This window comes from Triticum dicoccoides, chromosome 6B (assembly GCF_002162155.2).
Source record: "Triticum dicoccoides isolate Atlit2015 ecotype Zavitan chromosome 6B, WEW_v2.0, whole genome shotgun sequence".
In the NCBI taxonomy this organism is placed as follows: domain Eukaryota; kingdom Viridiplantae; phylum Streptophyta; class Magnoliopsida; order Poales; family Poaceae; genus Triticum; species Triticum dicoccoides.
The window spans coordinates 100,488,217-100,510,199 of record NC_041391.1 but is presented as its reverse complement, the minus strand read 5'-3'; the positions used below and the strand labels follow the sequence as shown (position 1 = coordinate 100,510,199).

The window sequence follows — 21,983 nt, the reverse complement described above, 5'->3', positions numbered from 1 at the left end:
AGGTATTGCTTCTGGGCGTCTGTCATCACGACACTTTTGCGAAAAGGCCCTCTTGTTATCTGGAAATTGCACCCGCAGTACCTCTTTAAGTGAATATATCTGAAAAAACGATTCAGTTTTACAAATAAGCCCTTGGATCTGATAGAATTCCGCCCGGCTCTGGGGCGCCCCGCCCGCTGCCTCCGCCGCCCGACAGCCCCGAGGACCGCCTCGTCTCGGTGCCACCGCCTCAGCCGCCGCCGCCGGCGGTCCGCCGCCCACCCGCTCGCCCCCGCGGCCCTCGGCCTGCCTCTGCCGTCCATCGGCTCCTCGCGCCCCGAGCGCATCCGTGACCGCGCCTCCTGCAGCCCCCAACGTGTTTGTGCCACTCGCCGCCGTCTAGGAGGTCCCCATCGCCGCCCTTCAAGCGGTCCAGGCGGGACGACGGGTATGACTGACCAGGAGGCCGTAGCAAATGGACGAAGCAGCACATGGAGCCATCTCATCGACCCGGGGTGCGTGCTTCCGTGACTTCTGGTGCCCAGCTCGCCAAATAGGGACACCGGGAAGCGGCTGCGTCGATGGCTCGCTGTCGCCGGCAATATTTCTCACCTTGGACCTCCTTTATCATCCTCCGCATCCATCCATCCAGAGAGGCGAACCTTCTTCACTCTTCAATCAGTTCCACGAGCGACATCGGGCACCGCGTCACATGGTAATCAGCAATTTCTTCGTACACCTTTCCACCGTTGCAGACTACTGTCAAATCTGATGCCATAACCATCCTGCTAATAGCATTACATAGTAAGCCACGCGCCACAATTTTAATTATGTACTGCAACCAAATTACTAATTTTGCAGCAATACTTGATGCCATGCGGACGTGGAGCAAGTGAGCGCGCGCTCAAATGAGCTCGTTATCTACGTCGTCGGTTAGCGCTCGTGGATCCGCGCCAGAGTTCTATACGCATGCAGGCAGTCCGCCAGAAAATTGAGTACTGTAGTGAAATACGATCGCGGCAGCGCTGGTTGGTGTGGACGGCCGTCGGCCTCTGACGTGGTGAGCCGTGGACCAGAATCCGTGTTCCCGTCTGATCCGTGGATCAGAATCCATGCACAAAACGAATTGAAGGCAAGACCGGGTCATTTGGAAGCTGAAGGCTTCGGGTCAAAGGCAACTAGCGATGCCGGCGAGCGGCCATGAAGTTCCTGATGCAGCCAATCAGTAGGTACATGGATCTTTGCTTTTTTCGGCGGTGCTGCTTCCATATTTTAGCTCTCTCGTTTGCTGATCTAGAGGATAGATTTGTTGCAAGATTCAGATCCAGTCTGCTTGAGGAGGTGGGGAAGAGCTTGGTGCCGGCTCCTGTGGTTGTCAATGACTCTGCCGTGGTGGATCTGCAAGTGGCACCGCAGGGAGGCGGCACAACATGTCAACATCAGATGGTGGACAGCGGCTAAGCACAAACCTTCTTGGCGCAGGAGGGGGCGGCGAACAGAAGGGAGAGCTCACCGGCAATGTCGGAGCTGTCAACGGGGAAGAGGAATCCCCAAGCACCGGGGTGGAACAAAGGTTGGTGAAATAGCAACTTTGCATTCCATAAGATATTATGTGACTTAGGAAATGAAAGTAGAAATGACTGAATATATCATCCATTTTGAGCAAGTGCTGGTTGCTGTCTGCATTAATAAATTTCTGCTGTATGTGCGTGTGTTTCCACGCTGATTTGTTCTCTGCATTCACAAAATTCAGGCACCAATTGTCTCTGAAAGTACAAATGCATGCTGATTACTCTCTGAGTGAAAAGATTTCCGATATATGTACTGGTGATTGCAGAGTGTTTCTCCCTGCATTTAGATAATTCACACTATATGAGAGCAGGCTGGTTGCTCTCTGCAGTAAGGAAATTACTAAATTATGTACTGTTGTTTGCAGTATGTTTGGTGTCTGCATTTTGAAAATTCATAGTATATGTGCCTGTGTTGGTAGGCTGGTTGCTCCCTGCGATTAGAAAAAAATCATGCTATATGTGCCTCTGTTTTGTATGTTGATTGCTTTCTGCAGTTAGAAATTTCATTGTTTGTGTTGCCTGTGTTTGCAGGCTAAGGATTAATGCTGCCGCCCCAGCAGAACACCGTGCCCACCTCGTGTGAGTGCGTTTGAGAAGGCATTCAGGTGTTTCGCGAAGAACCCATCTGAAAATGTGATCACACCTGTTCTTAGCACTACTTTTGACTCTTTTGTCGAGGCGTATGACTTCTACAACTTGTATTCGTGAGAGAAGGGTTTTGGCATCCGGTATGGCAAGAGATGGCTAAATGTCGAGAGGACAGAGTGCATGCAGGAGATAGTTGGTGGGTGCTCGGTTAGTTATTAATTTTGCTGTTGCTGCTTTGTGGTCGGTAATTCAGTTATGTTCGGGTGTACTTCCAGTGTTTGTAATTGATTAAAGTATGTGAACATTTCTTTAGGGTAAAGCTGGGGTCGAGAAAACAAGGACGAGCAGAGGACAACAGGTGGTACATTGGAGAGCATAGACAATCAGAAATCTCAACAGGGGAAATGAACCCTCAAGCGCCAGGATTGTCTAAGGGGTTCGTTCTGATTTCGCAGGGAACAATTCTCGCGTTGGTGTGTGCGGTCTTTCTTGTTTATTTATTAATTTGGGGATACTTAGTAAACAATGTTTATCATACGGATGCAAGAACGACTAGGACAAATTGTGCAGTCAATCCATTTGGCATGACAAAGGTGCTGCTGAGATATGTATGCGCTATTGGTTGGTAGAAATTCAAAAATAGTAATGTTGGCACTTCTTTTTGCGCCATGTTAGTAAAGTGTGACCGATGTACAAGCATTCAGAAGTTTGACAATAATATATATGATAGTGTGCACTTACCTGCCGTCTGTGGAATAATGTTGCATGATATGAATCATTTTAGTATAGTTCTTACTGCTTTTGCGACATTTTAGGAAAATCTAATCGAATGTGCAAGTAGTTCAGAATTTTGATAATAACGTGGATGATAGTCTGAACTCTTTTTTGGAAGAGTTACATTTTCAGGCTTATGATAGGAGCTGGCGGCACCCAGTAAGGCCCCTTGCCCGTCTTGCGCGAGTGCTTTCAAGAAAGCAGTGAGGGCTTTTGTTGAGAACCGCTCGGGCAATGTCATTGTCCTAAAACCGGGTATATGTTTTGACTCGCTTGGAGAGGCGTACGACTTCTGCAACATGTACTCTTGGGAGAAAGGATTTGGAACAATCGGTGACTCCATTCTTCTTAACCAAGTTTAGTCATTGATTTGTCTTCAGTCTAAGGTAAGTGATACCACATATTGCGAGTCCTCTTTTTAATCCTCAATTTCTCATGCTGAAATGTTGCTATTAATGCTTACTTGTACATTAATTAAGCTATTGGAATCCTTCATCATGTTCCTGTTTGGTTAGTAATTAATTGGGAGCTAATCAGTTTGGGGTTTCAGGCACCTCGGTATGCACATGACGCGGCAGAGCCCAAGAACATATCATTTGGCAAAGGCCACTGGAACAATACATACTACGTCTTAGCAACTACTAACATGAAGTTGCGCTCAGGCTTTGTCGTAGGCTAAAGAGGTACTGTCTATTGTATCAGTATGTAATTTTTTTTACAGTCTATAAGATTATTTATATGGCAAGTACTGGTCTCATCGCCAGCAACCTGTAGTTTCACCGTCCATAGTTCTGATCATACTACAGTGCCTACAGTCACGCCCATTCAACTTATTTAGAGGAACTAAAACAAGCATTTCACTGTCCTGGACAATCAGTTAAGGAATTTGAAAGGTTCAGTGAAGTTTAATATTTGGGGGAAAGGGAGAAACGCCTAAATTAGATGGCATAGTACAATTTTATACTCTGTCATTGAAGTCCGGCGTTTGAGCATCCTTTGCATGATAAGCACAAAGACCACCATCAGACGTCGTGGTTCTCTAGCTGTTAACTTGTGGTCATCAAACACGTTCCTGTCGTGCCCTTTCCAGATGCTCTGGAGGAGACAAGTGATGATAGTGGACAGTAGTTTCTATGGGGATAACCCCCATTTAAACTGAAGATGCAATTTCAGTCCAGCCTTCCTTTTTTCCTTCACATCTTTCTGTTTATAAGAATTGTTTACTTAATATTGTCAGTTAAGATACTATCTTTTTTTTGCCTTGATGAATTATGGTACACCTTCAGTCTTCTTTTCATCTGCTTGTTTACTGTTTCCGTCTACCCTCTGTATGTACTGCTCAGACAGTTGGATATCTTGCATTAATTTTTACATGACAAATTTGAAGCCAAATTTAGAAGATGTAGATATATACTAGTGCAGGTAAATGTTAACTTCATACATTACTAGGTGTTTAATAGCTGCAACATTCTTGAAACCGTTGAGGATGGGCCTGTTATACTGCAACAAAGAAGCCAATTGTACAAAATCTTGCATACTCGGTCTGCAACTTGCATCAGTTTTGGTCTAGCCTTGGTTCTTCTGATCATGGTGCCTTCCTCGAGGGTTTTGAATTGCTTGGTTCAACAAAAAAAGCAAGGAACACATTCTCCTCTGCGCCTCTTTAGACAAAAAGTTTCTACGCAAATTGATGATATGCATGTAAGCATGGCATTACCTAAGTCATTAATCCATTGTCAGTTGCAAATATTGTTCCTGCGATCGCAGACGATGTTTAATACTTATTGTGTTTTTTCTTTGTTTGCTGATCAATATCATATTCAGTTGTTTCAGTATGATTTCATTAAAACTAAAAACTGAAGTACTCAACCTATGATGCTCACCTGTTGGTTCCATTGTACAAAGCTGCGGAAAGATTTGTTGGGGGAAGTGCCTAGGCTGAAGATGGTTGCTATATTGGTGCTCGTGGCATTGGTGTGAACCGAGCATCCTTGTTCGGAGAGTTAATTACAGATATACGGCAGTTTGTGGTTTGCAGATACTTACCATGTTGTACCCTCTCAAGAATTAGTCAAGATTTCTATGCTTTTAGACTGAAATTCACCTTGTATATTGTATTGTGTGAGGGTTAGGTGGAAGGATTGATTGCGAGCTGGAGGAAGTACTGGCCAAAGTAAGATGGTTACACCGAACACATGACACATCATCATACTTTCATAAAAGGAACGTCGGCTATAATACTTGATAAATCTAAAAACCTGATTAACATCTAACCACGACGCAAACAACTTGACGTACTGACAAGTAACCGTCCAGTGGGGTAAACATGATTACATAGTACACTGATCTAATTGCTCTGATGCACGAACAGTAACAGGAGCACAACAAGGACGATCAGTGTTGGCAGTAGATTGGTGCCCGCAAGCAGCAACGCAATCCGCTGGGTGTCCATTGAGCAACATGCTATAGATGCACAAGGAGGAGCATGGAGCTGAGTATGGAGAGGTGGATTTGTGAGCTGCTGCTGCTGCTGCCCGTGGTTGCCTTCCATAAAGGATTGTTGCCGGTGACCTCTGTGCATCAGAGATGACGGTGGCTAAGCATTGCGTATTGTTGGCCGTCTGCTGCTCCCCTCAACACGGTGGCCTATGTCTTGATGGATCTGATGGATCCACAAAGGCCAGCCTGCGGGACAATATTGGTGAACGAGGTGAAGCAGAGTATGATCCGAGAATCAACGAAAACAACGAGGGGAGTGGTGGGAACTTACATGACGCACTTGTAGAACCGCGAGCCCGGACGAGATTCATAGCTGCAGATCCAGGTGATGACCCTCAACCCTGCCGCCACAATCGGGGAGGGAATCATAGGCAGGATGTCGCCGGCGGCAGAGAACGCTGAGGCGCATGCAAGTCATGCCGTCAAGCTTGGGTTTGGACCAGAGAAAAGGGGTATATGTGCGGGGGGTGCCGATTTTTTTGGGACATGAAAAAGAAATTTGTAGAGGAAACATGGTTGGTGGTTGTTGGACGGCAGTAATTGTGCGTCAGGAAAGGAAACGCACGGCGTTAGACCAGCCTAGAACCGAGCCGTGGCCCATATGGCAAGTGGACATCTGTGCGGGCGGAGTTTTAACGGTGCCCGTCAGATTTATCAGCCGACAATGGTGGGCCCGTGTGCAGACTTTACTAGAAATATGGGTCGCTATCGATTGATATACAACGTTCTGTACAACACGCTGTTCGAATCTTGATGTGAATGGGCGATGTGGATATAGGGTCCATCTGTGCACGGGACCAGATTAGTACTTTCGATGCCATGCAGCTTACCATCAATACAAATTGAGTTGGAAAACCAAATGGAATATACAATAGGCACTGTGATAAGACTTGCTGCAAACTGAGGTTACCAAACATTTAGTACAACAAACTGTATCCAGCCATCCCCCATCCATCTACAGGCACCAGCCACCAATGTAATTTCCCTCTTTTTTTAAACAAATCTGAAACTTTTTTGTAAATTGCTACTGCCACAGATTGCTAGAAGGAGTAGAAGTCACTTGGCCAAACATTGTTGAACCATCAGAATAAGATAGTTATGCTTATAAAACATTTCCAGACTCTTAAATATTTGTCGCCAATTTGACATGGTAAAGCACTGTGTGCGGACTTATGAATTATGACAAGACATTTTGAGTTATGATGCGTAACCATGATAGCTGGTGTTGAAGTCAGATATACACACTAAATGTTGTGATATGCCAAAATAAACTCATTATAATCTTTTTAATTATCCCTACTATTTTTCAGAGGTTGTTCTGCTGATGCTAATTATGATGTTCTGCTACTGCTATTACCAAAAAAGGCTTCCGCCCCGCTTTATATATAAAGCAAAGATCATCATCATCCGATACAAACTCACGCCACCACAACACACGCACACACTCAAGGCATGATACATAGGCGCTGAGCGCAACAACACCACCCCTAGCACTATCGCGAAGAGACGAAGCCGCATACGATGAACCGTGGGCTCCAAGACGGTGCCTTCAGGAAGGATACGACACCGGTGCGCCGCCACCGCCCGGTCCGAAGATCAGAGTTTCCTCTGGAACCACACGAAGGGCAGCGAGAGCCACGACGACGCCTTGAAGAAGGGAACGAGCTCCGCCGCCGTCGGTCCGTCCGAAGATAGAACGGGTTTTCACCCCGGCCAACACTCAGCACCATCGATCGCCACACCCCACCTACCACACCGCCCACACGGCGATGGCCACCGGGCAACACAAAGCCACGGGCTATGCCCATGAGCACCGCGAAACCACCCCCAGGGCCGCCGCCCCAGCATCCAAGACCTTAACACCACCTCACCCGAGATCCGCCGCTACCCCAACCAAAGAGACGAGCGGGAAGATCACGCCTTTCCCATCCCTGGGCAGCCCCAACGCCAAGACACAATAGGCCGGCCAAACTGGGCCTCCATCTACTCGTCCTGCAGCACTGGGCGCGAGACGAGCTCGGTCCTGCGGCACCATGTACGAGACGAGGTCGGTCCTGCTGCATCGTGCGCGAGACGAGCTCGGTCCTACAACACCGTGCGCGAGACGAGGTCAGTCCTACAACACCGGACGCGAGACGAGCGATGGACCGTAGGTGGGAGCGGGCCAGCCCTTCGACGGAAGTAGAGCCCGGATGACGAGAAGATGAAACGAAGGTCGACACGGTCCGCCCACAGACGAGCCGACGCCGGGAGCCGGCCGTCACCGCGGGCGGAGCCGCCGCACCACCGTGTACCCGCCGCGCCACCGAGAGGCCACGCCCATGTGCCGGACCTCCCCACGCTGCTCTGCTACTACTATTGCATATAGAAGGAGATCAGGGAGGAGAGCAGCCGCCAGCTCCTGCGATTTTGTTCATGCTGTTGCTTGGTTACTACTACACATCTATACATCGAACACACAGAAGGCTGCTACTTGCATACGTAACTCTGGCGAGTCGTGGTGAGGAGATTTTGATCTTTAGATTCAAAGTGGACTGTTAGATAATAACGAGAATAAACGGGACACGGGAGACACATATTTTTACGTGGAAACCCTTGTCTTGTTTATTCTCGTTATTATCTAACAAGTGGTATCAGAGCCAAGTTAATCTGAGATCGCATACGAGATTTGAGATCAAGGGATTAGGGTTCGTTGTGCGCCACCACACACGTCTGGCGATCCGTGGCGGATCGATTTACCCTGCAGCCAAGACCGACAGGTATTCTGCCATTGATCAATTTCCTATCCGAGCAGTTCATCGAGACGGACACAAGCTTCCGCCGCCGAGCCGCCGTACGCCGCGTCATATCAATCCGCAAGTTGCCGCTGCTACGTATATACGCTTGAAGCCCCGAGTACGCAGCGTTCACATCAGCTGGCCGTTTCACTGAGTTCCGCTGCTCCACGTACAGCATCGCCGAGTAGCTGCTACTGTTTCGTTCAAGTCCCTAGGCTTGGGATGAATTTGAACCATCATGAGGCACCATTAGTTTCATCTTCTCCTTAGAGTTCAAAGCTTCATAAACTTCATTAAGTGTGAGAGTATCACGACTGTATAATATGGTGTCTCTAAAATTGGTATAAAAACTTGGCAGTGAATAAAGTAACATTAAAGCAGTATCTTCCTCTTCATACTTAACCTCCATTGCAGCTAGATCAGATATGATCTCTTTAAATTCTGAAATATGATTCAAACATTACCTCCCTTGGGTAACCTGTGCAAGAATAATTTTTGCTTCAGATGCATCTTGCTGGTGAGATCTTTAGTTATGCAAATCCCTTCCAGCTTTAACCATAGAGCGGCGGCAGTTTTCTCGCTCAAAACTTCCTGCAAAATATTATTATGCAAATGGAGTTGAATTTTTGACAAAGCCTTACAATCAATTCTTTTCCCCTCATCAGTTCAGTCCTGAATTTGGTTCTTACCAAAACTATCCAGTGCTTCATCATAGTCGGACTGTGCCAACAACGCCCGCATCTTAACTTGCCATAAGGTAAACCTTGTGTCACGGTCCAGCAGCGGAAGAACGTACTTCATGGATGCCATGAGTCGATAAAATCTATGTACACAAAGTCGTACAAGCCCGTAGAAAAATTCTTGATAGAATTAATATTGCGGAACAAAGAACTAGAGAGATAGCACAGCTGGTGGCCGTAGCAATTGAAAGAAAAAACAAAATCTGTACTGTAGATGAGTTTTGACCTCCACGTGAGAAGTACTACAGTACCAGTAGTACGATCGGGAAGCGGCAGCAACGTAGCCTTGTAATCTCACGTGAGTACTAGTACTGAACCTCCTCGAGACTTGATCCTGTACAAGCAGGCGTGAAGCTGCAGCAGCAATGATGCATTCCCTCGGGACTTGAAGAAGCAGCGGCAACGTGCAGACGAACGGCTGCGGTCTTTGACGATAAGTATGTGAACGCCAAAATCGATGTGGCTGCTGCGGCAGGTACGGAAGATGATGACTTCTACTGCACGAACAAGCGCCACGCAAACTTATAGTTTGTCAGTCTCGGCTGCCGCAGAAAATCAATCCGCCTCGGATCCACATATCGTCACGTCGCGTGCAAGCGGCGCGAACAGAAACCGTAATCCTCTTGTCTCAAATCTTGTATATGAACCTCAGCTCTGTATGCCACTTGTTAGATAATAACGAGAATAAACAAGACACGGGAGACACAGATTTTTACGTGAAAACCCTTGCGGGAGAAAACCACGGACGCACGAAGGCGCAATCACTATGATGGAGAAGTATTACAAGCACGAGACGACAGGCCGTCTAAGGTGCGACTACATGGAGTATATATGAGGGCAATACATGAGAGTCCTTGGAGGACAAGTAAACGAGTTGTACTCGTACGCGTCGGTACCAACGCAAAGGCCCACACCATATGTACTATGTCTAGTCTAATACGGTACAATAATATCTAACATGGACAATGCATCCACATCAAGGAAGTAAATGTGCCCGTGCGTTGCCCATGCGCTGGAAAGTGTTTCATTATCAAAAACTGTGGCTGCAAAACCAGTGCTCAAATTGAACATCCATTCCATTGAACCGTGGGGACAACATGAGGCATCTGTCTCTGATTTGTTGTTACTTTGGTAGATAATATGTACTGTGCGTGCGTGCATGTGTTGATAAGTAGCAGTTTTGCTTGGCCTCCTGTGACACTCATGTCAAATCCTTGACATTTCTGGGGTTATACAAGCATCATGTTTTTTAAGGTTTTGTTTTCCCTGCCTCCATCTCTTCCATGGCAAGCAGCATAAGTTTCTTTGTTTGTAAATTAAGCAGTCTGGTAGATTTGGAAAGGAGGAACAGGGTATTGAACTTTTACATATCTGCGTAAGGTACATCCCAATTAAGCAGATTTGTTTTTCTGTTCTGAACAGGGTACTGAAATTGATAATTTTACCTTTCTGTTCTGAATTGCAGATTTGCAAGAATATTATGTTATGTAAGAACATGGCGGTGCAGTCACCCGAGGTGAAGAAGCTCCGTCACCTACCAACACCTCCTCCACTAGGCTGACAAGCACAACGGCTGACAACTGACAAGTTTGCTAAGGCCAACTCCACCGCGCGACCCCAAACGGACGTTCGGATTGGACCGAATCTGTCCCTTTGGGGCGCCCATGGGTACGCCCGTGTCCGGATGTGTCCATTGGGTCGTGCGTGCGTCCACCGCGCGGCCGCACCCCAAATCGTGTCCGGGGTGGACGGGATTAAAAATAATAATTAAATAACTAAAAAGCAAATAAACACATTTAAAAAAACATAAAACATATATATGGGTTGGCCACAAAACGGCCCAGTTTCAACGACCATTTAAAAGGCCCAGATTCATAATTAAGATAATAAGAAAATAAAAAAAACTCCTCCCGCGCGCTCCTGCCGCGCCCGTCAGTGCCGTGGCCGTCGCCGTCTTCACTGGCCGCCGGTGTCATCGTCGTCGCTGACGAGGTCGACGTACTCCGGTGGCGTCCAGAGGTGGGCCGTCGATGCGTGGTGGACGGGGGCGGGCTGGACGGCCGGAGGTGCCTGCACCACCTCCTCACGCGGCGACGCCTCCCGCTCTGGAGTGGGGCACCAGTTCACGCCCAGGTCGGCGGCCATCTCCGGCGCAGTGCACGACCAGCCCCACCCCTGGCCCAGGAGCTTCTCGAACGCAGGCGGGTCCTCCTCCATCGGCTCCTCCGTGGCGGCCGCCGTGAAGGCCGCCAGCTGCAGCTCCGGGAAGGCGACGTCCCCGGCGGCAGAGAGGGCCATGGCCTCCTCCAGGCCGTCCCACTGCCGCTCGTCGTGCGTGTTCATGGAGTCGTCCATGACACGCTGCAGGAGACGGGCCTCCTCCTCTGCTGTCATGCGAGGAGGGGGAGGGGGCGACGGAGACGGGGAAGGCGGCGGCGTGGGCGTCAGGCCGCGCACCCGCGTACGGCCGCGCGGCTCTGCACGTGGCCTCTGCGGCCCCGACACGGTGCCGGCGAAGTAGGACGCGTGCCGCACGTCGTGCTCGTCCTGGAGCCATGTGTCCCAGAGCGGCGAGTCGGGGGCGTACCTGTGGTCGTAGTACAGGTCGTCGGGGAGGAGGCGGCGGCGGCGGCGGTTGATCTCATCGCGCCGTGCACGGCCGGTCGCCGGACTGGCGGGATGGGCACCCGGTCCGCGGAGAGGTGCCACCCGTTGGGGAGGTGGGCGTCGCTCCACGGGACCGGCGTCCTCGTCTCCCAGTACCTCCGGCACATGTCCGCGCAGATGTACTGCCGGTCGCGCTCGCCGGAGGGCCGAGGGGCAATGGTGAAGGGGGCCGGCGCGGGGGCTCGACGGGAGGAGCGTGGCGGAGACGCGGGCTCCTCCTTCTTCACGGAGCCGCGGCGGCGCCCCGAGGAGGAGCCGGCCTCGCGGTCGTGCTTGCCCTTGCCGTTCCAGAAGCCCATGGCGAGGCGGGCGGCCGGCGAGCTCGAGGAGGAGGCGGGCTAGGGTTTCTGCGCTGTCGGGGTTCGAGGAGGCCGCTGGGTGGCGTGGGGCAGTGTGGACGACGACCTGTCCACGCTTCCCACTTAAAGAAGGACGGCGACCGCTCGACGTGCGGATGACATGTGGGGCCGTCCGCTCGTGCGCATTGATGTGGGCGGGTGGGAGGTAGGTGGCCGCCTGCCACGCGGCCCCGAAGCGGACGAGGCGCGCGTCCGTTTGGTGTCCGCCGCGACCCAAACCCGGCGCAAGTTTGCGCTCGAAATGGGTCGGCCCAGACACAAAACGGACAGGATGGGTCGGGGCCGTCGCGCGCTGGGCCGCCTCCTTTGTCCCTTTTGCCCCAAACGGACAGGGCCGGACAGGATGGGGTCGCGCGGTGGAGTTGGCCTAATCCACCCTCATCTGCATCACTTCCTCCCAGCCTGTGGTTTATTACTTGGAGCATGTTGTTCTTTTATCATATACACAAATCTGCCCATGCTTAAATGTGGTCATTAGGTTGTGGAACAGGAGAAACAATATAGTGTTATTTAGCAGATGCAATCCTGTCCATGCTTGATTTGGACCAAGAATTACTGGTGTTGCCTATTTGGTATGTAAACATATTTTTTTGGATGTCACAGAAAATTACCATGCTACTACATAGGTTTGAATCAAACAAATTAAATTTGGAATAGGATCCCTGAAAGTAATAAAGTGCTTCTTGAATGCATGGAAACAAAAAGTTAGATATCTCGGAGGTACTATGTCATATATTCTGAAAGTGGCGCACATGGATATGTATATTCTTGGTTAGCTTTATGTTCTATTTCTGTTGTACATGCTCCAAGAGTAAATGTGTTATTCTGAAAGGAGATGAAGTGAATTGTCTTCTACTGCAACCAATGGACATTTCATTCTACACATATGTCCTGATATTGTAGTGCCACTTGATTTCCTTTAAAATTTCAGTACCAATTGAGCAATACTGGCCTTTCCTTTTTCCTGTATTAAGTAGTGATCATGGAGTCAAAGCTCATGGAGATGGTCTGTTACTGATTGTTGCACCTATAGAGCTCACTAATATAACATTGGCTGGTTCATCTAACTTATTTGATCTATATGTTGTTTTTACCTGCAACACGAAGAGAAAAACAACCTCGATTAGTTCATAAATTTTAAAATTGTACATTTTGTATAATTTATGCTGGTTCTAGTTACAACATGCCAGCATCTAATCCTTGCAGCAACACCAGGACAAGACTTTGGATATTTTCCTATACATTTGACATCCCTTAAAGTTATACCAACTTGCATCCATAGATCACAAGCTATTACATGCAGTATGTAATTATGCGATGCCAATGGAACAACCAAATCATTCAAATACGACCTCTTATTCTACACAATTGTTTATGCTTTTACAAATGACAAAGCAGAAATCAATTTTAAGATAATCTATAATTATAATAAAACAAGGGATTGTTTTCTTGAAGGAAAAACAAGGGATTATTAATATGTTTAAATATGAGGATTTGCAGTACTGTAGGTCCTTACCTCTTCTTTTCCAAAGTAGAGAAGACAAAAAAAACTAACCCCACTTATCGGTACGTGCGGCAGTGAGGAACCAAGCAAAAGGGGAGCTTGGCTGCCAACAGGGTGATGGACAGATTGTAGGGGGTGCTTGCCACGTATCTTCAATGTGAGAATATTGATTTCTCTTCTACAGTATCAATTAGTAAGCATTTTCCAAACTGTACAGAAAAAATGTTCAGGAGTTAATCTACTTTGCTTACTATTCATGCGAGATGGCAGAATACTTTACTTACTATTCTCTTCAATTATTTCCAGATTACAACGATGCCAATGTTCAGGAGTTAATCTACTGCAGAAAAAATGACACACCATTGTCAAGTTGGTAGGAAATCAGCCTGCTGTATCTGTTTGTTTTTTTGCTTCTGGCATATCCAACGACTCTGTTAACACAAAACAAAGTAACAAACTTGACAAAACTGAAACTCATCTCCCAGATTTCTCTATGCGCCGCCATAGATTATGATTTGTCCATTGTCTTTATAACTTACATTTTGTATGTATTTGGAAGCTAATTCAGCATGACCCACGAGTGTTGATTTGTATGTTAGTGTGATAGCATCTCACTGAAAATATTGACACGATAAAGGAAAATATATATTAGGTGTGTGTTATAAGAATTAGTAGTCCATGCTGCCATGCAACCAATATGTAGTCAGACTTTAAAATCATTGTCATGCAAAAATTACGATAACTTTTCGAGTACTTCGGTTACCCAGGTTTGTATATATAGAGGTTCCCTTTGTTGTAGGATGTCTCCATCTATGGCCGAAATTATTTTATTTCAAAGAAATTCAGTAAAAGTGCTCTTTTCTACAGTCCAGAATTCTTTCTGACTGCTCCCCAAACTCAACCTCGGTCATCATTTCCTTCTAATAATATTAAATAATGTCACCACTCATATAGTGTTTCAAAATATTGCTTCTTACACGAATTTAAGAATGTATTAGAAAACAACACCAACTCACAATGTATTAGAAGTGCTCTTTTCTATACTCCAGAATTCTTTCTGACTGCTCCCTCAACTAAACCTCGGTCATCATTTCCTTCTAATAATATTAAATAATGTGTCCACTCATATAGTGTTTCAAATTATTGCTTCTTATCCGAATTTAAGAATGTATTAGAAGCATTTATCTGCTGGCAGGTTGTAGACAAAGGAATCCACCCACCTTGTGACAGTTGAAGAGAGCGGTGCTAGCGGACTCAACATGATGAGTTCTATGATCCAGATAAGGTTTATCCTAGCCAAGAGGGGCATTCAGGTGATGTGGATGCTGATATTGTAACACGAGTCAAGAAGAAACTTATTCTTTGAAGAGTTGTAGTGTCATGTCCATGGTGGACCGTTGATGGCTTTGAGGGGAGACGTACAGACTGTTTCCTAGAACCTTTCTACTATTTATTTTGCTAGGCTCATTCAGTAGCTTTCGTGATAACAGTTGTGGCAAGCTTTTGTTATTGTTGAAGCTTCCAAAGTAGAAGGGTATAATATATTTTTTGCTTCCCTGTTTCTTATAGCCTGCTTACTTCTGAGGGTACATGCTCAGATTCTTTGTCCTCGGAAGGTGTTGACGGAAGACTTGATATACTATCAGCATTTTTCGGCTAATAGAGGGACAATCATGTTCATTGTAAACGAAATGAATTAATCTTTATGTTAACAATTTATATCGGGGAATGCTAATAGAGGCCATTTTGACATGTCTGCGTGCGGCTCTGCTTTAGATGAGAATGTAAAAAGTACATTGAGATACTTGCTTCCGGCTACATGCAAGTTGTCCACGTCAGCATCCATTCCCATGCGGCCACGTCAGCACTAATCCTCCACCGTACCCATGGTTTTCCATCCCTAATCCCTCTTTTTTTTGACAGCACCATCGCTAATCCCTCTTAACTCAGCGGGCTGGGCTGTACGAAGCCACAAATGAAGCGTCACCTCATTGTTTCTTTTCGTTTCCAAAAGTAACAGCCGAATCACACCTACCGGCAACCGTGGAAGTCGGAAGACCAGCCGTCCTCGCCACCCCATCCGTCGTCGCGCCTCCTCATAAAATCTGCAGAGCCGCCGAGCCGGAGATACGACAGGCAGTGACGCCCATCCAAGAGCGGAGCCACCGGCTGATCCAACTTAAGGGGTGCCCGGTGAGGGCATCTCCACTAGTCCTCCCAAGAAGCCTCCCCAAGCCACTTTTTGGGCGCCGGCGGGCAAAAACCGCCCCAGTCAAGCCCCCAACTCGCTGTTTTTCGCCGGTAAGAGCAAAAATTCCCGCCGGCAACCCCATACCACACCCAGCGCACTGGGGGGCTCCTGGGAGGCCTAATATCGCCTTTTTGTGGGCGCTGGCCCACCAGCCAGTGTCTCTCTCCTGTTAATAACTCACTTTGTGGGCGCTGGCCCACCCACGTGCTCCCTCCACGCGCTTGCCTCTTCTCTCTCCCCACCACGCGCTTGCCTCCCCGCCTGCTCGCCGTGCGTGTCGTGGCCGCCCTCGACGGAGCGGAGCGGAGCTCGTGGCCGGGCGTGGACGGGGTGAGGGTGATGGCCTCCGTAGCGAGCAACTCCGAGGGCGAGCGAGCTCATGGCCGGGCGGAGCGTGGCCGGGGCGGAGCTAGCGGCCGAGCAAAGCACTTGCCTGCCCGCTCGCCGACTACTCGCTGCCCGAGACCGGCAATGGCGAGCTTGGCGCCCCCCTTCCTCCTCCTCCTCCTCTCCGTCCTCGTCGCAGGCTCGGAGGAGCGCCCGCGCGTCACCCCCACCTTGGTCCAGTGCCAGCCGGCGCAGGCGCAGGCAGCCGCCAATGACGTCCTCGCGCAGGCAGCGGGCGGCCAGAGTGGGCGGCCTCAGACGGGACGACGCGGTGGCGGCTAGGCGCAGGCGCGAGCAGCAAGCGCGGGCGCGGCCTCAGACGGGGCGGCGCGGTGGCGTCCGGTGCGGTCTTGGACGGGGCTGCACGAGCGAGCAGCAGGCGCGGCCAGGTCCGGCCGCGAGCAGCCGGCGCCCTCACGTGGTGGCCAGGTGGCACGGTAGTGGCCAGGTGGTGGCCAGGTAGCAGCCGTCGGCGGCGGCGTCGTCGTCGTCGTCGTCAGGAAGCAGCCGGCGTCGTCGTCGGGAAGCAACGACCCGCACGCCTCCGGGCGCGGCCCTGAACCTGCTTCTGCCGCCACGCGTCCGCTAGAGACGGTGTCGAGCTGCGGTGCCGCCACACGTCCTCGAAATACGTCTTGGGTGGGGGGACGGCTCGGAAAAATTTTGTCCCAGGGTCAAAATCTTCGCCGCCAGCCCTCCAGGCGGCGAAAAAAACGCCTCGTGGGAAGGCCAACGGCTGGAGATGCCCTGATCCTTCCCTTGTGTGGTTCGAGATGGTGCCGCCGCCTTCTCCCGTCGCATGGTCCAGGTCTGACGGGGAGGGCACATAGCCGGTGCCCATCCAGGAGCGGCGACGCCAGCTGCTCCAACCGATGGGCCGTCCGATGACACCCTTCTCCCGTGTGATTCGCGATGGGGTCGTCAGGTTCTCCCGTCGCACGGTCCAGATCTGACGGGGCCACATCGGCCTCCGCGGCAAATCCTCTGACTGGAGGCGTCCACCAGTTCATGGTGAGGTAGGAGTTCGAGCTCCACAAGGCTGGTATAGGGCGAAAGCTTACTGTGCAGCAGTTCAAGCTATTCATCAGCCGCTCCCTCAGTCTCATTCCCTTGACGGACACTGTTCTCTGTCGGTTCCCCAACAGAGTGCCAACTAGCATCAAGGTCCTCCAGATTCTACGTACTCTTTCATCGGTTCCTCAGTTGCTGGCCGACCAACACCAAGGTCCTCAAGCTGCTCCTCTACTTTGTACTTCTTAACTCTGCATTATTTCTACCACTAATTCTGTAGTATGTTGCAAAGCTCCACGTGATTTATAAGTAAAGGTTCTTAATAGGTTGATTGGTTTAGTGCCAGAACGTACTATTGTTTCAGTATTATTTTTTTGCCATCGATCTTAGTTGTTTATTTTCCACCGATTGTAGTCGTTTCTTCCACTAATTTTCGTCTACAAGAGAGTGTTTCTTGATTTTTCTGTTGTATACCTCCCTTAGTTAACAATCGAACAGATGGTTTATCAGAAGTTTATAGAAGAGCACAAATTTCAGTCTTCATCAGTTGATGGGTTCAGCGTTTGAACGCATTACTGTTTCAGTTGTTTGTTTGACAATGATCTTTAACAACTATTCACACTTGTGATATTACCACTGAAGTTTGGTGGTATTACCACAGAACAAGGATCCGCAAGATTTTTTTTCTTTTCATTCTGCTTGGAATCACATAAAAAAAAAGGGAAGCCCGGTGCATGTAGCTCCCGCTTGCGCAGGGTCCGGGGAAGGGTCCGACCACTTTGGGTCTATAGTACGCAGCCTTTCCCTACATTTCTGTAAGAGGCTGTTTCCAGGACTTGAACCCGTGACCTCACAAGACAGCAGCTTTACCACTGCGCCAAGGCTCCCCTTCTCTGCTTGGAATCACATGAACCACACAATTGTACCAAAAGTTCTTATTTTATTTTCCATTGCAGGTCGCAGGGTTACTACAAGCAACAATAATTCCTTGTGATTTATCGAATGTTGATAAAATTTCCGTATGAAATTATGTAGAGCAACTGGGCTCATTGTTGTGATCTACCATCGTCAACGACATTGATATTTCACACCCATCTCAATCTGGTGCCGCCTGTGTTGGCCATGATACATCTGCTGCCCTTGAAGTCGTGTTTGCTCTCTGTGCTAGGCTGCAGTCTTTCTTGAGGCGTCCGTTTATTCTGCCCCGCTCATCCAGGTTTCTATTGAAGAGGAACGAGTGTATAGCCTACAGGTGGTTCTTCAATCCAATGATTTTCCTCATATGTTTCTAAGACAAATAGTCACTATTTTCTGTTATACCTATGGATTTTAATTTCTGTTATACAATATTCGTCTCCATGCAATCCAAATGCTATACATCATCAAGAATCTATTGGTTAAGTTAATTCAGTTACTTGAGAAAAATTAAAAGCTGCAGTTTAGGCCCTACACTAGCAATCTGTAGTGTAGTAATATCTTTAAATCATCAGCCATATATGAAACTAGATGATACCCCGCGCGTTGCTGCAGAAATTCAAGCTAAGAGATTTGGACAGGAAAATATACAAATTTATAGACAATTATGAGATAACTTCTTAGATCAGAAACACACACACTTACATAAGGCTTCTCGCCAACTGTTTACTTGAATGTGTGTACGTTTGCTCCTTAGATGTTGCCTACCCTGTCTTTTGATTTTCTCGTATCATACAATCATGAGTAATATTATTCATTTCTTGCCATGACAAAGAGACATGTGTGCATTCTCCTTACCCCACCTCTCAATGTTGTAGACCAATCAGCAATAGGGAAAAAAAATCAGAAACTATCATGATAATTAGTTCTGGACTGAACATGGCATTTAATTTAGTATGATAACACAGGGAATGAGTAAAAAAACCAGAATTTAGAAAATAATATGTTTGACCTAATGATGTTTTCAAGTACCACTTGGCTTAGAAGCCAATTTTTAATCATATAGTTCTTTGCATACCTATGTCCCAAAGACCAGTGAATCTTAGGATTGATCAAGCATGAAGAACCAAAGAGGATCACTTGACATAATATTTATGAAGCTCTGTATAAAACAACTTGTCAATGAGAAAGAGGGACCCGTCTAATATTTAATAAACAGTAAGATGTATGGTTACAGAAATCATGATACCAATCTAAATTTTATCTTTCTTACATGATCAACAATAGTCATGAAATCAAAGATTCAGAAGTAAAGGACTAAAAAGAACATATGTACAAATAAAATCAGGGTGCAGCATGTTTGCATCACAAAGATTATACTGGTTCACCTCACTTGAGGGCTGCAGCATGTTTGGATTTTCTACAAATACCTTGTCTACATGACAAAACAAAATATCTGCACAAAAATCATGAGATATATACATATCCAACCAGGTCAGAATTTTAGTGCGTGAGAGAGAAGAGAGAATGGTTCTAGAGGTCGTGAGGAAATGCAAGGGAACATTAAGATGTGAAGTGGAAAAAGATGCAGTGGTCCTCTTCATGCCGTGCTGCAGCAGGAAAGCACACGCAAATCGTACTTACGGTTGCGGCATACGGAATCAGACAGACGAGAGCATAGTGACGGCGTGGCTGTGGCCGTAAGCCGATGGGTTCATAGATGGGATCTTCGTGGCCAAGAAGATGGAGTAGAGGGGAGAAAGAAAGAAAGGGGCTTGAGAATAGAAAAAAGGGGATGGTGAGAATCTAGGGGAGAGAGAGAGAGAGAGGGGCAGTTTGTCTTCCGGTAGATGAATGGCTCACGTAGAGTAATTTTCGTTCGCCTATTAAGCGTTTGGTTACTAAAATTCCTTAATTAACTGCGGTATTTAACGTGAATTGGTTTTGGACGTGCATGAATGGTTTGCATGCTCCTAATTTCAAGCGCCACGGAGTCTGTTCCTTTAATTATCCAGCCAGCTGATTTCTTTCCATCAAGCTTGCGCACTTTAGGAGGGAGACCGAGGAAAGAAACTGCAGTATCAATGTGGTGGCCCTCTGGCCTAATAAACTCTAACGAATGGAGTACTAATTACTTGTGAAAATTATTTCAGAAAATATATGATGACGTGGATCCATGGCTGCATTATGAGTGGTGTGAATTGATGATGTGGCAGGGTTGCTGAGGTGGATAGGCTGCATGTCAAGAGAAATAAGATAGTGAGGATGAACTATTTAGGTATTATAGATATATCATATTATTTATTTAAATTGTTGTCTTATTTTGATACGTGGATATTACTTCAAAAATCAACAACAAATTCCCACAGCAACGCGCGGGGTGTCATCTAGTTAATCTTTATGTTAATAATTTATGTTAAGAATTTAATTAGTTTAATCCGAGAAGGGCATAATGGTCCTGGGTAAAATACTGTGCTTTCAACCGATCACGTCCACGACCAGAACCACCCCTAGTCGATCCAGATCGAGGTCAAGTCCTCGTCCTCGTCCCCTTCACTATCTCCGACATGCCAGGCAGGAACCAATTCACCGTCCTCGGCCTCCTCCTCGTCCCCTTCACTGTCCTCGACGTGCCCGACGACAAGAAGAAGAAGAAGGCATCACTTCTGCGGCGGTTGTGTCGGCGGCGACGGCAGCGACGCTATAGGAACTTGCCCCCGGCCGATCGCATCGCTTTCCGACTTGCATCCTAAGGTGTGAAATCACCCGAATCTCACTTAGGATCTTTCGTGTCTTTTGCGTTCACACAGAAGAATTAGCGATGAGCAGCAAGTGGACATTGCAGACATGAAAAAATCTGGGATCGGAAAACACCATATTATGGATATTTTTTTGAATGAAATACGGTGAATATGATGAGGTTGGATGCACGAGAGGGACATTTACAATTTATGCCATGCTAACAAGCAGGAATCAATCGCTTCCGGTGATGCTCAAACGGTGATCAATCACATGGTGGCGCGGTGAGAGCGAGATTTGGATTTTTTTTTCATCGGGTACTTGGTTGATGAACTTGGCCATCTGAAGGGACTGTTCTGGTGTGATAGTCAATCCCGACTTGACCACGAGGCTTTTGGAGACGATTGTTTTTGATAGCACATACAGAACCAATAAGTACAATCTGCCATTTGTGCCATTTGTCGGGTTGAATCACCACCGCAGCACTGTTATTTTTGGATGTGGTATCATTTCTCATGAAACAAGCCAGGCATATGAGTGGACACTAGTGCAAAACCGGGCAATAGCACCGGTTCGTAAGGCCCTTTAGTGCCGGTTCCATAACCGGCACTAAAGTGTGGGCACTAAAGCCCCCCCCCTTTAGTACCGGTTCAGCACGAACCGGTGGTAAAGGGCAACCACGTGGCACGAGCCAGCTCCGGAGGGCTGGAGCCCTTTAGTACCGGTTGGTAATACCAACCGGTACTATAAGGTTTGGGGGGTTTTTAGTTTTATGATTTCTTTTTCATTTAATTTTGTGTTTCCATTTTAATTTTTTTGTTTGCTGGTATTTTACGATACTACACATTGTACACGTTATGCGCGCGCGCGCACACACACACACACACACACACATATATATATATAGGATGGGTCTATTATGATAACACCCTTAAGAGTGTTATTCTGCACACCAAAAGTGCTTATTCTGCTAACACCCCGACCAGAGCCACCTACCGACGAAAAAAAATCACCCCGGCCGAAGCCCACCCGCCCACCCCCACTTCCCGTCTCCTCGTGCCCCCCCCACCATCGAAACACATCCATTCCCCAATCCCCACCAATGCACCACCTCACTACCTCCATCCCCTCGCCGGCGAGCCACCCTGCCGGTGGCCTTCCTCCCATCGCCGGCGAGTCACCCCGCCGCACCCTGCCGGTGAACTTCCTCCCATCGCCGACG

At 47.9% G+C, this 21,983-nt stretch overlaps 1 long non-coding RNA gene across 2 annotated transcripts; it reads left to right on the top strand.

Annotated features, from left to right (window-relative positions):
* The first annotated feature begins 1,012 nt into the window (after window positions 1–1,012).
* Window positions 1,013–3,595, top strand: LOC119326792. Of its 2 annotated transcripts, none has more exons than XR_005158176.1 (6): window positions 1,013–1,208; window positions 1,302–1,552; window positions 2,082–2,334; window positions 2,452–2,611; window positions 3,045–3,298; window positions 3,463–3,595. It is a non-coding gene; the product is annotated as an uncharacterized LOC119326792 (long non-coding RNA). The 2 variants fall into 2 exon arrangements; XR_005158177.1 differs by having other exon boundaries at window positions 2,082–2,345.
* The last annotated feature ends 18,388 nt before the right edge of the window (window positions 3,596–21,983 follow it).